We start from the raw sequence: 16062 nt of genomic DNA, 5'->3' as shown, positions 1-16062 counted from the left end.
GAATCCCTCAAAGTAAGAAGTGAGTAAAAGCCCTCATTATACTCTCATAGACTCCTGCATATATCACATGCAATTAAACAGTTGTCTAATTAGTTCCATATGTTTATCCATCTACAGAATGTAAACTTCACAAGGGCTGGAACTGTATTTGTCCTGTTTATTTTATGTACCACTGTGTACATTGCATTGCAATATAGTGGGCTCTGAGTACTTAAATAGATGGATGGATGAAAGGAAAGGATGGGAAACAATAGGGAAGGGTAGAATAACCTACATGTATAAATGTAATAAAGAAATAGTAGGGGAAGTCACTTGGAATTTAGAGGCCTAATCATGAGGAACCTTGAGGCCATATTTTGGCAGTGCCGAGGTGGGCTGATCATGAGGCCAGGAGTTCAAGACTAGCCTGACCAACATGGTGAAACCACATCTCTACTAAAAATACAAAAGTTAGCTGGGTGTGGTGGCGCGTGTCTGTAATCCCAGCTACTTGGGAGGCTCAGGCAGGAGAATCACTTGAACTCAGGAGGCAGAGGTTGCAGTGAGCCAAGATCACACCACTGTGCTCCAGCCTGGAGCAAGACTGTCTCAAAATAATAATAATAATAATAATAATAATAATAATAATAATAATTCTAAAGAGTTGGAGCCACTGGAAGCATTTATGCTTCTTTGTTGAAATCCACTCATTCTTCAAGAGTGCTCTTATTCACTTACACATTGTTTTAGTTACACAAAAATATATAAATGCACACACACACACATATATATGCTTCTACACTTCTGGGTTTTATCACATAACAAAATGAGATAATCCATTTCATCTTTATTGTTGTTTCCCTGGCACCTGGTACAGTTCCTGAATACAGTAAGCACTGCAAATGTAGTGCTGAGTCAGCTGAACAAAGAAAGACCCAATTCCACTGCCACCTTTCCCATGAAGCCTTCATTAATCACCTCAGTTTGAAATGCTCTCCTAGAAATAGGAACGCTTTTGCACAGTTGGTGGGAGTGTAAATTAGTTCAACCGTTATGGAAGACAGTGTGGTGATTCCTCAAGGATCTACAATCAGAAATAGACCCAGCAATCCCATTACTGGGTATGTACCCAAAGGTTTATAAATCATTCTACTATAAAGACACATGCACACATATGTTTATTTCAGCACTATTCACAATAGCAAAGACTTGGAACCAACCCAAATGCCCATCAACGATAGATTGGATGAAGAAAATGTAGCACATATACACCATGGATAAAGAAAATATGGCACATACACACCATGGAATACTATGCAGCCATAAAAAGAAAGAGTTCATGTCCTTTGCAGGGACATGGATGAAGCTGGAAGCCACCATTCTAAGCAAACTAACACAGGAACAGAAAACCAAACACCTCATGTTCTCACTCATAAGTGAGAGTTGAACAATGAGAACATATGGGCACAGGGCGGGGAACATCACACACCGGGGCCTGTCGTGGGGTGGACTGCAAGGGGAAGGATAGCATTAGGAGAAATACCTAATGCAGATGATGGGTTCATGGGTGCAGCAAACCACCATGGCACATGCATACCTATGTAACAAACCTGCACATTCTGCACATGTATACCATAACTTAAAGTATAATAATTTAAAAAAAAGAAAAAAGAAATGCTCTCCTATAATCTTGGATTTCACTATACTTTGTATAGCCTTTGTTTGGCACTTTTTATATATGACCTTTTTTTACAGTTATTTTTGTAAATCTCTAATATCTGTTTCTAAGTTGAAGCGGTTGTCAAATTCATTTTTGTAACCCAACAACATGGTACAGTTCCTTATATGAGGCAGATATTAAGTATATATGTATTGAATGAAAAAAATGAGACAATGTATTACTTTTTTATTGTTCATGTTATGAGTAGCGAAGAATGTAATAAGAATCATAATTCGGCCGGGTGCGGTGGCTCAAGTCTGTAATCCCAGCACTTTGGGAGGCCGAGACAGGCGGATCACGAGGTCAGGAGATCGAGACCATCCTGGCTAACATGGTGAAACCCCATCTCTACTAAAAAATACAAAAAACTAGCCGGGCAAGGTGGCGGGCTCCTGTAGTCCCAGCTACTCGGGAGGCTGAGGCAGGAGAATGGCGTGCACTCGGGAGGTGGAGCTTGCAGTGAGCCGAGATTGTGCCACTGCACTCCAGCCTGGGAGACAGAGTGAGACTCGTCTCAAAAAAAAAAAAAAAAAAAAAAAATCATAATTCTTAAAATTTATCAGTTTTCACAATTACCATAGATATATTTTTTTCTATAATTTGATGTTATTTTTCACCAATTGTGTGAGCATGGAGAATATAGGAAAACCTTCATTTTGGAAAAAGTTATAAGTAATTATGTAAGTCTTTTTAAAATTATTTTTTAAATTAAGATAGTCATAAAACAGAAAATTCACCCTTTGAAACATATAATTTAGTGGTTTTTAGTGTATTAACAAGGTTATACAACCATTACCACTCGTTCCAGAATATTTTCTTTTCTTTTTTTTGAGACAGAGTCACCGTCTGTCACCCAGGCTAGGGTGTAGCAGCTTGATTTTGGCTCACTGCAGCCTCTGCCTCCCGGGTTCCAGCAATTCTCCTTGCCTCAGCCTCCCGAGTAGCTGGGACTACAGGCACCTAAAAACACGCCTGGCTAATTTTTGTATTTTTAGTAGAGACGGGGTTTCGCCATGTTGGCCAGGCTGGTCTCAAACTCCTGACATGTGATCCACCCGCCTCGGCCTCCCAAAGTGCTGGAATTACAGGCTTAAGCCTCTGCACCCAGCCAGAATGTTTTCATTATTCTTCTCCTCCACACCCCCTCCCACAGGACGTGGTTTCGATGGAGGTTCTTGCTTTGTCTCTTCAGACTGCTTTTCCTTGCCCTTTAGCTTGCCTTGTAATCTTTTGCTAAAAACTGGGTATAATGTGTGGGATAATAGTAAAGTTATAATGGTCATATGGCCAGGAGCTGGGCTGTGTTTAATGTTTGCTGAAACCGTAAGTGCCAGTGGATTCAGTTTCCTCAGGTGTACTTGTATTTTTCTTCCTTGTTATCTTTAGGTTTTCCTAAGAACTTCTTAGATGGAATCTGTGTCCTGTCACTTTTTTAGTTGAAATCTATTGGTATAAACTGGAGCCTTGCAGGTGTGGTGGTAAGGTCCTGTGGGAGAGGAATCTATAATTTTATGATTAACTCTAAGTCATTTAGTGGGCCTGAGTCCTTGGACTTTGACCTTCAGTAGTGCTTCTTAGCCTTTTACATTTCTCCTGTTTGGTGAGATAAGGAAGCTAAGGAGGCTGGGATTGGGTAATTGCCCTTTCTTTTGTCAAAAGTCCTGGTAGCATCATTTCACTTGGAGCATTGGTTCTTATTATGAAGATTGCTTTGGGTATATTTCAACATGCCCCTCCCCTTGACTAAAATGTGAGGGTGTTGTTCTGGGGTCGTCTCCATGAAAGCCTGGTGTGGTTCCTGGAAGTAAAATACATAAAAGTATGGGAGACCCCTAAGACTGGGTCCCCAAGGATTTTCTCAGTTTAGAGCAAGTCCACACTCAGACTCCAGCAGCTGGTCAAGATTACCACTAAATGTTCGTACCAGTTTATGGATTCAATGTCTTCTGCTCCAGGCAAGCTGATATCAACTGTATTTTCTTCTCTCTAGATTTCTGGGTGGCAGTTTGTTCTGTGACCTTAATTTTTTAACAGGTCTCAGAAAAGTAATTTATTTTCAGTTTCACCTTTTGTCTTATTGTAAGGATGAGAGTGAAGACTTTGAAGCTTTTACATGTTGGAGCAGAAACCAGAATTCTTCCAAACCTTTTATTAAAGGGCTAGATAGGACATATTTTAGACTTTGTGAGTCATATGCTCTGTTCCAATTACTCACATCTACTGTAATAGCATGAATGCAGCCCTAGCAATGCAGAATGAATAACAGGCTCTCTATTTTGCTGCTATTTCATTTATTTCTGTTCAATCTTTACTATTCCCTTCCTTTCATTTACTTTGGATTTAGTTTCCACTACTTTTTCTAGTTTCTTCTTTTTGGCTACTTTTCATTTCAAAAATTTTTATTTCAATAGTTTTGGGGGGACAGGTGGTTGCATGGAAAGGTTCTTTAGTGGTGATTTCTGAGATTTTGGTGCACCCATCACTGGAGCAGTGTACACTGTACCCAATGTGTTGTCTTTTATCCATCACCCCTCTTCAACCCTTTCCCCCAAGACCCCAAAGTTCATTGTATCATTCTTATGCCTTTGCATCCTCATAGCTTAGCTCCCACTTATAAGTGAGAACACACAATGTTTAATTTTCCATTCCTGAATTACTTCACTTAGAATAGTGGCCTCCAACTCCATCCAGTTTGCTGCAAATGTCATTATTTCATTCCTTTTTATGGTTGAGTAGTATTCCATGGTGTGTGTGTGTGTATATATATAATACATATATATAAATATATGTGGTATTTTCTTTATACATACACACATATATACACACAGATATATATAATACATATATATAAATATATGTGGTATTTTCTTTATTTACTCATTGGTTGATGGGCATTTAGGCTGGTTCCATATTTTTGCAATTGTTAATTGTACTGCCGTAAACATGCATGTGCAAGAGTCTTTTTCATATAATGACTTATTTTCCTCTGGGTAGATACCCAGTAGTAGGATTGCTGGATCAAGTGATAGTTCTACTTTTGGTTACTTAGGGAATCTCCATACTGTTTTTGATAGTGGTTGTACAATTTATATTCCCACCAGCAGTGTGGAAGTGTTCCCTTTTTACCACATTCACGCAATATCTGTTTTTTTTTAAATTTTTTAATGATGGGCATTCTTGCAGGAGTAAGGTAGTATCTCACTGTGTTTTTGACTTGTATTTCCCCGATAATTAGTGTGTTGAGCATTTTTTCATGTTTGTTAGCCATTTGTCTAACTTCCTTTGAGAGTTGTCTATTCATGTCCTTTGCCTACTTTTTTGATGGGATTTTTTTTTCTTGCTGTTTTGTTTGTGTTCCTTGTAGATTCTAGAATTAGTCTTTTATTGAATGCATAGTTTGCAAAGATTTTCTCCCACTCTGTGGGTTGTCTGTTTACTGTGCTTATTATTATTATCATTAATATTATTATTTTGCTGTGCAGAAGCTTTTTAGGTTAATTAGGTCCCATTTATTTATCTTTGTTTTTGTTGCATTTGCTTTTGGATTCTTGGTCATGAACTCCTTCTCCAAACCAATGTCTAGAATAATTTTCCTGATATTATCTTCCAGAATTTTTATGCTTTCAGGTCTTAGATTTAACTTTCTGATATATCTTGAGTGGATTTTTGTATAAGATAAGAGATGAGGATCCAGCTTCATTCTCTGCATGTGGCTTGCCAATTATTCCAGCACTATTTGTTGAATAGGGTATCCTTTTCCCACTTTATGTTTTTCTTTACTGTTGGCTGTATTTGGCTTTATTTCTGAGTTATCTGTTCTGTTCCATCGGTCTACATGCCTTGTTTTCACCAGTACCATGCTGCTTTGGTAACCATAGGCTTGTAGTATAGTTTGAAGTTGGGTAATGTGATGCCTCCAGATTTGTTCCTTTGGCTTAGTCTTGCCTTGGCTATGCAGATTCTTTTTTGGTTTCATATGAATTTTAGGATTGCTTTTTCTAGTTCTGTGAAGAATGATGGTATTCTGATGGGAATTACATTGAATCTGTAGATTGCTTTTGGCAGTTGGTTATTTTCACAATGTTGATTCTCACAATATTCATCCATCCCATCCATGAGCATGGAATGTGTTTACAACTGTTTGTGTCATCTCTGATTTCTTTCAGCAGTGTTTTGCAATTTTTCTTGTAGAGATCTTGCACCTCCTTGGTTCGGTGTATTCCTAAGCATTTTTTTTCAACTATTGTAAAAGGAGTTGAGTTCTTGATTTGATTCTCAGCTTGGTCATTGTTGGCATATAGCTACTGATTTATGTATATCAACTTTGTATCCCGAACCTTTACTGAATTTATTTATTAGATCTAGAAACTTTTTGGACGAGTCTTTAGGGTTTTCTAGGTATACAATCATATCATCAGTGAACAGCAACAGTGTGACTTCCCCTTTACCAATTTGGATGCTCTTTGTTTCTTTCTCTTGTCTGATTGCTCTGGCTAGGACTTCCAGTACTGTGTTGAATAGAAGTGGTGAAAGTGGGCATCCTTGTTCCATTTCTCAAGGGGAATGCTTTCAAATTTTCCCCATTCAGTATAATGTTGGCTGTGGGTTTTTCACAGATGGCTTTTATATGTTCCTTCTATGCCAACTTTGCTGAGGGTTTTAATCAAAAAGGGATGCTAGATTATATCAAATGCTTTTTCTGAATCTATTAAGATGATCATATGATTTTTGTGTTTAATTCTGTTTATGTGATGTATTACATTTATTGACTTTCGTGTGTTAAACCATCCTTGTATCCCTGGTATGAAACCCACTTGAAAATGGTATATTATTTTTTTGACATGCTGTTGGATTTGGTTAGCTAGTATTTTGTTGAGGATATTTGCAGCTATGTTCATCAGGGATATTAGTCTGTAGTTTTCTTTTTCCTTTTCTTTTCTTTTCTTTTCTTTTCTTTTCTTTCCTTTCTTCCTTTCTTCCTTTCTTTCTTTCTTTCTTTTTTTTTGAGATGGAGCTTCACTCTTTTTGCCCACACTGGAATGCAATGACGCGATCTGGGCTCATGGAAACCTCCACCTCCCGAGTTCAAGCCATTCTCTGCCTCAGCGTCCGGAGTAGCTGGGATTACAGGCATGCGCCACCATGCCTGGCTAATTCTGTATTTTTAGTAGAGACGGGGTTTCTCCATGTTGTTCAGGCTGGTCTCTGTAGTTTTCTTTTTTTATATCCTTTCCTAGTTTTGGTATTAGGGTGATGCTGACTTCATAGAATGATTTAGGGAAGATTCCTTCTTTCTCTATCTTTTGGAATAGTTTCTTTAAGATTGGTACTAATTATTCTTTGACTGACAGAATTCAGCTGTGAATCCATCTGGTCCTGGACTTTTTTTGTTGGCAGTTTTTAAATTACTGTTCTAATGTCACTACTTATTATTTGTTTGTTCAGAGTTTCTATTTCTTCCTGATTTAATCTAGGAGGGTTTTATATTTTTAAGAATTTATTAATCTCCTCTAGATTTTCTAGTTTGTGTACATAAAGGAGTTCATAGTAGACTTGAATGATCTTTTGTATTTCTGTGGTATTGGTTGTAATGTCTCCTGTCTTGTTTCTAATTGAGCTTATTTGGTCCTATTTTCTTGGTTAATCTTGTGAATGGTCTATCAATTTTGTTTATCTTTTCAAAGAACCAGCTTTTGTATCTTTTGTATTTTTTTGTTTCAATTTTCTTTAATTCTGCTTTGATCTTTGTTATTTCTTTTCTTCTGCTGAGTTTGGGTTTGGTTCATTCTTGTTTCTCTACATTAGATTGTCTAATTATGCTCTTTCAGACTTTTTGATGTAGGCATTTAATGCTATGAACTTTTCCCTTAGCACAGCTTTTCCCATGTCTCAGAAGTCTTGATTTTATTGTTGATCCAAATATCATTCAGGAGCAGATTGTTTAATTTCCATGTATTTGTATAGTTTTGAGGGTTCCTCTTGGAGTTTGGAACTCCAAATGATATTCCATGCAAATGGAAACCTAAACCAAGCAGGAGTAGCTATTCTTATATTAGACAAAACAGACTTTAAAGCAACAACAGTTAAAAAACACAATGCGGGACATTACATAATGATAAAACAATCAGTCTAACAGAATATATCATAATCCTTAATATATATGCAACAAACACTTCTATGTCCAGATGTGTTATTCCATTTGCATAGAATATTATTCCACTGTGGTTTGAGAGTGTACTTGATATAATTTCAATTTTCTTAAATTTATTTAGACTTATTTTGTGGCCTATCAGATGATCTATCTTGGAGAATGTTCCATGCACTGGTGAATAGAATGTATATTCTGCAGTTGTTGGGTAGAATGTTCTGCAAGTATCTGTTAAGTCCATTTGTTCTGGGGTACAGTTTAAGTACATTGTTTCTTTGTTTACTTTCTGTCTTGATTACCTGTCCAGTGCTGTCAATGGAATATTGAAGTCCTGTACTATTATTGTGTTGCCATCGATCTCATTTCTTATGTCTAGCAATAATTATCTTATAAATGTAGGAGTTCCTGTGTTAGATACATATATATTCAGGATTGTGATATTTTCCATTGGACCGATCCTTTTTATCATCATATAATGCCCCTCTTTGGGTTTTTTAACTGTTGTTGCTTTAAAGCATGTTTTGTCTAATATAAGAATAGCTACTCCTGCTTGCTTTGGGTTTCCATTTGCATGGACTACCTTTATCACCCCTTTACCTTAAGTTTATGTGAGTCCTTATGTGTTAGGTAAGTCTCTTGCAGACAGCAGATAGTTGGTTGGTGGATTTTTGTACATTCTGCCATTCCGTATCTTTTAAGTGGAGCATTTAGGCCATTTACATTCAATGTTAGTATTGAGATGTGAGGTACTGTTATATTCACTGTGCTAGTTGTTGCCTGAATACCTTGTTTGTGTGTATGTGTGTGTTATTGTTTTATAGGCCCTGTGAGATTTACGCTCTAAGGAGATTCTATTTGGTTTTTGAAGTTTTGTTTCAAGATTTAGAACTCCTTTTAGCATTTCTTATAGTGCTGGCTTGGTAGTGGTGAATTCTCTCTAAATATTTGTTTGTCTGAAAAAGAGTTTATCTCTCCTTCATTTATGAAGCTTAGTTCTTAGCTGGCAATTATTTTGTTTGAGGAGACTAAAGATAGGACCCCAGTCCCTTCTGACTTGTAGGGTTTCTGCTGAAAAATCTGCTGTTAATCTGATAGGTTTTCCTTTATAGGTTACCTGATGCTTTTGCTTTTAAGATTCTTTCCTTTGTCTTGACTTTAGATAACCTAATGACTATGTGCCTGGGTGATGATCGTTTTGAGATGAATTTCCCAGGTGTTCTTTGAGCTTATTGTATTTGGATGTCTAGATCTCTAGCAAGGCCAGGGAAGTTTTCCTTGATTATTCCCTCAAATATGTCTTCCAAACTTTTAGATTTCTCTTCTTTCTCAGAAATGCCAATTATTCTTAGGTTTGGTTGTTTAACATAATCCCAGATTTCTTGGAGGCTTTGTTCACTTTTAAAACTTCGTTTTTTTCCTTCATCTGATTGGCTTAATTCAAAATCCCCGTGTTTGATCTCCAGAGTTCTTTCTTCTACTTGTTTGACTATATTTCTCTAAGTGTGTTCTTCATTTCCTGAAGTTTTGATTGTTTTTCCTTTATGATACCTCTTTATCTGGAGCATTTTTCATTCATGTCTTGTATTTTTAAAAAATTTCTTTAAGTTGGTTTTCACCTTTCCTGGGTATCTCCTTGAGTAGTTTAATAATCAACCATCTGAATTCTTTATCTGATAATTCAGAGATAGCTTTTTGGATTGGATCCATTGCTGGGGAGCTACTGTAGTCTTTTGAGGGTGTTTTAGAACCTTGTTTTGTCATATTACCAGAATTACTTTTCTGATTTCTTCTCATTTGGGTAGACTATTTCAGTGAAAAAATCTGGACTCCAAGGGCTGCTGTTCAGGTTCTTTTGTTCCATGGGGTGGTCCCTTGATATGGTACACTCCCCTTCTCCTAACGATGGGGCTTCCTGCAAGCCAAACTGCAGTGTGTGTAATCCCTAGGACAGCCATCAAGAATATAACTCAAACAATAAATACAGTAGGGCTGGGTGTGGTGGCTCACACCTGTAATCTCAGCACTTTGGAGGCCAAGGTGGGTGGATCACATGAGGTTAGGAGTTCGAGATCAGCCTGGCCAACATGGCAAAATCCTGTCTCTACTAAAAATACAAAAAAAAAAAAAAAAAAAAGTTAGCCAGGCGTGATGGCACATGCCTGTAATCCCAGATACTCGGGAGGCTGAGGCAGGAGAATCACATGAACCTGGGAGGTGGAGGTTGCAGTGAGCTGCGATCACACCACTGCACTCCAGCCTGGGCAACAGAGTGAGACTCCATCTTAATAAATAAATACAGTAAAAGAAATGACAAGGTGGCCGGGCGCGGTGGCTCAAGCCTGTAATCCCAGCACTTTGGGAGGCCGAGACGGGCGGATCACGAGGTCAGGAGATCGAGACCATCCTGGCTAACACGGTGAAACCCCGTCTCTACTAAAAAAATACAAAAAACTAGCCGGGCGAGGTGGCGGGCGCCTGTAGTCCCAGCTACTCGGGAGGCTGAGGCAGGAGAATGGTCTAAACCCGGGAGGCGGAGCTTGCAGTGAGCTGAGATCCGGCCACTGCACCCCAGCCTGGGCGACAGAGCAAGACTCTGTCTCAAAAAAAAAAAAAAAAAGAAATGACAAGGTAATTTAAATGGTACACTATAAAATATCTATTTAACACAAAGGCAGTAATGGGGGACTAGAGGAACAAAAAGACATAAGGCATAGAAAACGAATAGCAAAATGTGGCAAACATAAATCATTCCTTATCAGTAATTACATTAAATGTACATAGAAGAAACTCTCCAATTAAAGGACAGAGATTGAAAGAAAAGACTTAAAAAATGATCCAATTGTCTACAAGATAATTTATAGCGTACCATTTAAATTACCTTGACATTTCTTTTACTGTATTTATTTTTTGAGTTATATCCTTGGTGATTGTCCTAGGGATTACAATTGAAATTTAATTTTATAACAATCTATTTAAAATAGTAACAACATAATTACAATCACATTAAGAAAACTTTGCTCCTATAGATCCTCATCTCCTCCTCCCTCCTTTGTGTTGTTATCATCATACAAATTACATCTTTATACATTATCTGTCCAACAACACTAATTATAATCATTCCTTTATAGAGCTGTTTTGAAAATTAGATAGATTTTATAAAAAATAGTTACAAACCAAAAACTACATCCATGTAGCCTTTTATATTTATTTAGTTACCTTGACTGGTGCTCTTTATTTTTTCATGTGGATTGTGCTGCTATCTAGTGTTCTTTCATTTTCTGCCACAGGATTCCCTTTAGTATTTTTTGTATGGCAGGTGGGCTTCTGACAAATTCTCTCAGTTTTGTTTATCTGGAAAGTTCCTAATATTTTCTTCATTTTTGAAGGATAATTTTGCTGGATAATGAGATTCTTGGTTGATAGTCTTTCTTTCAGTATTTTGAATATGTCTGCCCACTGCCTTCTGACTTGCATGTTTGTGATGAGAAATTGGCTGTAAATTTCTTTAAGGATTCCTTGTGCATGATGAGATGCTTCTTTTTTGCTGCCTTCAAATTTACTCTTTGTTATTGACTTTCACCAATTAGATTATAATGTTTCTAGTTGTGGCTCTCTTTGAGTTTATCCTTCTTGAATTTTACTAAGCTTATTGTATGTGCTGATTAATAGTTGCATCAAATTTTGGAAATTTCCAGTCATTATTTCTTCAACTATTCTTTCCACACCTTTCTCTTCTCTCCTTCAAAGATTGCCATTTTGCTTATGTTGTTACGTTTGGCGATGTCCCACAGGTCTCAGGTTTCATTTAATTTTCTTCATCATTTTTTCATCCATTGGATTTGATCATCTCAATTTATCTATCTTCGTGGTTCATGATGCTTTCTTCTACCTGCTTAAGTCTTTACTTGACCCCATCAAGTGAAATTTTCATTTCTGTTATTGTACTTTTCAAGTCCAAAGATTTTTGTTCCTTTTCTATAATTTCTATTAAAAAAAATTCTATTTGGTGAGACATTGTTTTCATAATTTTCTTAAGTTATTTATTTATTTGTTTATTTATTTATTTGGCAAGGTCTTGCTTTGTTGCTCAGGCTGGAGTCTGATGGCTCAATCATAGCTCACTGCAGCCTTGAAGCTCTGGGCAAAAATGATCCTCCTGCTTCAGCCTCCTGAGTAGCTGGGACTGGCGCATGTGCCACTATGCCTGGCTAATTTTTTAGATTTTGTGGAGATAGGCTATCACTATATTAGTCAAGTTGGTCTCAAACTTCTGGCCTCAAGTAATCCTTCTACTTCAGCCTCCCAAAGTACTGGGATTACAGGCACAAGCCATTGTGTCTGGCCTCAATTAGCTAATTTAAATTATTTGTCAGGCCAGGTGCAGTGGCTCATACCTATAATTCCAGCACTTTGGGAGGCAGAGGCAGGCAGACCTCAGGATCACCTGAGGTCAGGAATTTGAGACCAGCCTGGCCAATGTGATGAAACCCCATCTGTACTAAAAATACAAAAATTAGCCAGGCGTGGTGGCTCACATCTGTAATCCCAGCTACTCTGGAGGCTGAGGTATGAGAACCAATTGAACCTGGGATGCAGAGAGTGTAGTGAGCCAAGAGTACACCACTGCACTCCATCCTGGGAGACAGTGTGTGACTCTGAAATAAATAAATAAATAAATTACTTGTCTGGCAAGTCCAACATTTGGTCTTCTTCAAGGATAGTATATTACTATGTTTCTCCCCTGTGTATGGCCATACTTTCTTATTTCTTTGTATATATTGTAATTATTTGTTTGTCAAAACTTGGACATTTAAAATAATGTACTATGAAAACTCTGGAAATCAAATTCTTCCTCCTCCTCAGGATCTGTTGTTGGCTGCTGCTAATTGTAGTAGATAGTTGTTTATTTAGCATTTTTTCCAAATCGATATGGTAAAGTCTGTGTTCTTTGTTATGTGTTGCCAGTGAAGTGAAATCTCTGCTTAGCTAAGTTAGTAATCAAGTAATGATTGGATAGGGATTTTCTTAAATGCCTGCAACCAGTAAGACTCCAGGTCTTTTCTAAGAGATTTTATATATCTGTGGTGGCATGCTTTCAACAGTCATCCAGGCAGTTAACAAAAAGTTAAACTTTATGTTCTCCTTGTAAAGAGCCTCCCTTTTAGCCAGAAGTGAGAGGGGTTGAAACTTCTCAGGATTTTCCTGAGTATTCACACAGTCCTAAATATATGCTCTTCCTTCTAGATTGCAAGAAAATGTTGGAGCTTTTCAGAATCTCTTATGGACATCTAATTCCCCAGACTTTCCTTTTAACCTTTTTGGCTAGCCTATTGTAGCCCCAACCATTGTATACAATTTTAGGCAATTGCCCTTAATTGTTTTTGACAAACAACATATATGGTTTGAATGTGTGTCCTCTTCAAATCTCATAATGAAATATAATTTCTGATCTTGGAGGTGTGGCCCAGTGGGAGGTGTTTGGGTCATGAGAATAGATCCCTCCTGAATGGCTTGGTGACCTCCCCATGGTAATGATGAGTTCTCACTCTGGTAGTTCATGTGAGAACTGATTGTTTAAAGGATTCTTGCACCTCCTCCTCCCTCTCTTCTTCCCTCACTTGCCGTGTGACACACTGCCTCCCCCTTTGCCTTCCGCCATGATCGTAAGATCCCTGAGGCCTCACCAGAAGCTGAGGACATGCTGGTGCCTTGCTTGTACAGCCTGCAAAACCTCTTTTCTTTATAAATTACCCAGTCTCAGGTATTCATTTGTAGTAATGCAAGACAGACTAATGCAGTCCCTAAGGATACAGCTGTTTACACTAAATGAGCTCTGAGTCAGATTAAATAAAGACGAATTTGTGGATGTGGTCTTCCAGGGAACCACCAACAGATAAAACAACAACCCTCTGGAAATAGGGCTTTGAAGGAAGCTTAACCCTATTCTTCCCTCTCCAGTGCCTGACCGGCTGCTGGTTTTCACCATGATTGTGAGCCGTTCATTTTCAAGGTGCTGAATAGCTGAGAAGGAAGGATAAGAATAGGGTAAGTTACAACAACACAAAGCTCACTGTTCTTATCAAGTTTCAGTTGTTTTTCTTGAGTAAATATTTCCTATAGTTTTGCATTTGGTTAATTTCTAGAATTCTGAAAAATTCAGAAATTTCTGTCAATTTTTGCACTGTTGCTCATTGCTTTTACGTAGAGAAAGAATTTTTGGAGGTCTTTACTCTGCCATTTTTACTGATGTCACCTAGCTTCATCCTTATTCTTGAAAGGTATTTTCACTGAGTTTAGAATTCTCATTTGGCTGTCTTTTTCCCCTTGCATATTGAAGAATATCTCACTGTTTTTTTGACTCATATTTTCTCTGCTGAGAAGTCAGTTATCAGCATATAACTCCTTTGAAAGTTATCTGCTAGTTTTTTTGGTTTCTTTTTTTCTGACTGATTTTAACATTTTCCCTTTTGTCTTTGGTAATACTTAATATCAGTATGATATTCCTAGTTATGGTTTTATTTTTATTTGTCCTGCTTGGAAATCACTAGGCTTTTTAAACTAAAGAACTTGTGCATTTAATCAGTTCTATAAAACTCTCAGCCTATATATTTTAAAATATTGTCTCTGTACCCTCCTCTTTTTCCTTTCCTTCACATTAAAAGAATGTTGGAATTTTTCACCTTTTTTCCATGTCTCTTAGCATTCTTTTCACATATTCCATATTTTTGTTTCTTTTTGCTGCATTTTGAATCATTTTATATGTCCTGTCTTTCGTTTTACTAAATTTCTCCTTTGCAATGCTTAATGTACTTAGAGTTTTAAATTTTATTATTTTTAAATTATACAAGTTCTTTTTTGTTTTTCTACAAATATACTAGGTTTCGTTTTAGAACTCCCTGTTTTTTGAAAATACTTTCAGGGTTATCTTTTTATTTGTTCAAGTAGACTAAGCATAGTTATTTTATAAGCTGTATATAATAATTCCAATATCCAAATTCTTTGCTTATGTATTTCCCTAAATTCTTGTTTTGGTTGTTTATTGCTCATGGTATTTCTGCCTTCTGTGCTTATTATCCCTGAATAAATATTTTGGGGGATTCTTGAAAGCCCAGGATGAAAATGCCTTTTTAATGAAAGGATTTGCTTTTGCTTCTTCCAGGTACCTGGTGCACCACCAGTCTGAAACCACCGTTAACCAAGTTCACAGTTTGGGTTCCCTGGATGTCTTAGTCTGTTTATGCTGGTAAAACAGAATACCACAAACTGGGTAATTTTAAATGAAAATAAATTTATTGGCTTATGGTTCTGAAGGCTGGGAAGTCCAAGACCAAGGGGCCAGCACCTGACAAGGGCCTTATGGCTGTGTCATCTCATGGTAGAAGGGCAAAAAGAGGGTGAGAGAGATCAAGAGATTGAACTTGCAACCTCAAGCCCTTTTATAATTGACATTAATCCATTCATGAGGGTAAGACCCTCATGACCTAAACACCTTCCCTTAGGCCCTACCTCTCAATACTGTTTCTTTGGGGATTAAATTTCCAAAACATACTTTTGGAAGGTGACATTCAAACCATAACACTGGATATAAACCTCTAACAAAAAATTTGTGTTAGGACCTTAAGTTCTCTGGGATATTTTTCCTTTACCATTTTAGCCTCTCATACTCTACAATGTGCTGGAAGTAGGGATGGGAAATGTAATTTTGTGTTATATGTAAAGAAAATATTAACATCTTACATGTTTTTAAGGGGTCCTATATTTTATAGACAGGATTGATTTTTAGTTTTAGGTTTTTTAAAAATTGTGGTCTTTATTCTCTTATGTTTGCCAAGTTTGTGAAGTCATATTGTCATTGGGTACAATGGTTCATTTGAAGTACACATGAAAAGGAAATTTGTCACAAAGCCGCAAATCACTAGTTGATGGATTTTTAGCTTAAAAAAGTGAGGCATTTAAGAAACCTTACCATATACCACATTAAGACAGCAGAGATTTCTATCCAGAATTTATACAATAACCTGTCTGAGGTGTTTTTTATTTGTTTCACGTCATTCACTAATTCCTAATTAAACACAAGTTGATTTTTGTGTATGCATTATAACAGTGTATTTTATTTGCAGAAAAGATGTTTCATTCTTAGCAACATATGAGATTCTGAAAAAATCTTGGGCCATAAAATAATAGAGGTGTTTCTTTTTTTTTTTTTTGAGACAGA

The 16062-nt window shown here is 37.1% G+C and overlaps 1 long non-coding RNA gene across 1 annotated transcript in view; it reads left to right on the top strand.

The window, feature by feature from the left end:
* The window catches only part of LOC108582432, a 27819-nt gene extending 11757 nt beyond the window's left edge, over positions 1-16062 (top strand). Inside the window, exons 2-3 of the long non-coding RNA XR_002517628.1 lie at positions 13806-13892; positions 15007-16062. This is a non-coding gene — a long non-coding RNA (uncharacterized LOC108582432). The remainder of the gene's footprint in view (positions 1-13805; positions 13893-15006) is intronic.

This window comes from Papio anubis, chromosome 13, assembly GCF_008728515.1.
Source record: "Papio anubis isolate 15944 chromosome 13, Panubis1.0, whole genome shotgun sequence".
Taxonomy (NCBI): domain Eukaryota; kingdom Metazoa; phylum Chordata; class Mammalia; order Primates; family Cercopithecidae; genus Papio; species Papio anubis.
The sequence above is the reverse complement of the archived record's forward strand: the minus strand, read 5'-3'. Positions and strand labels throughout refer to the sequence as shown.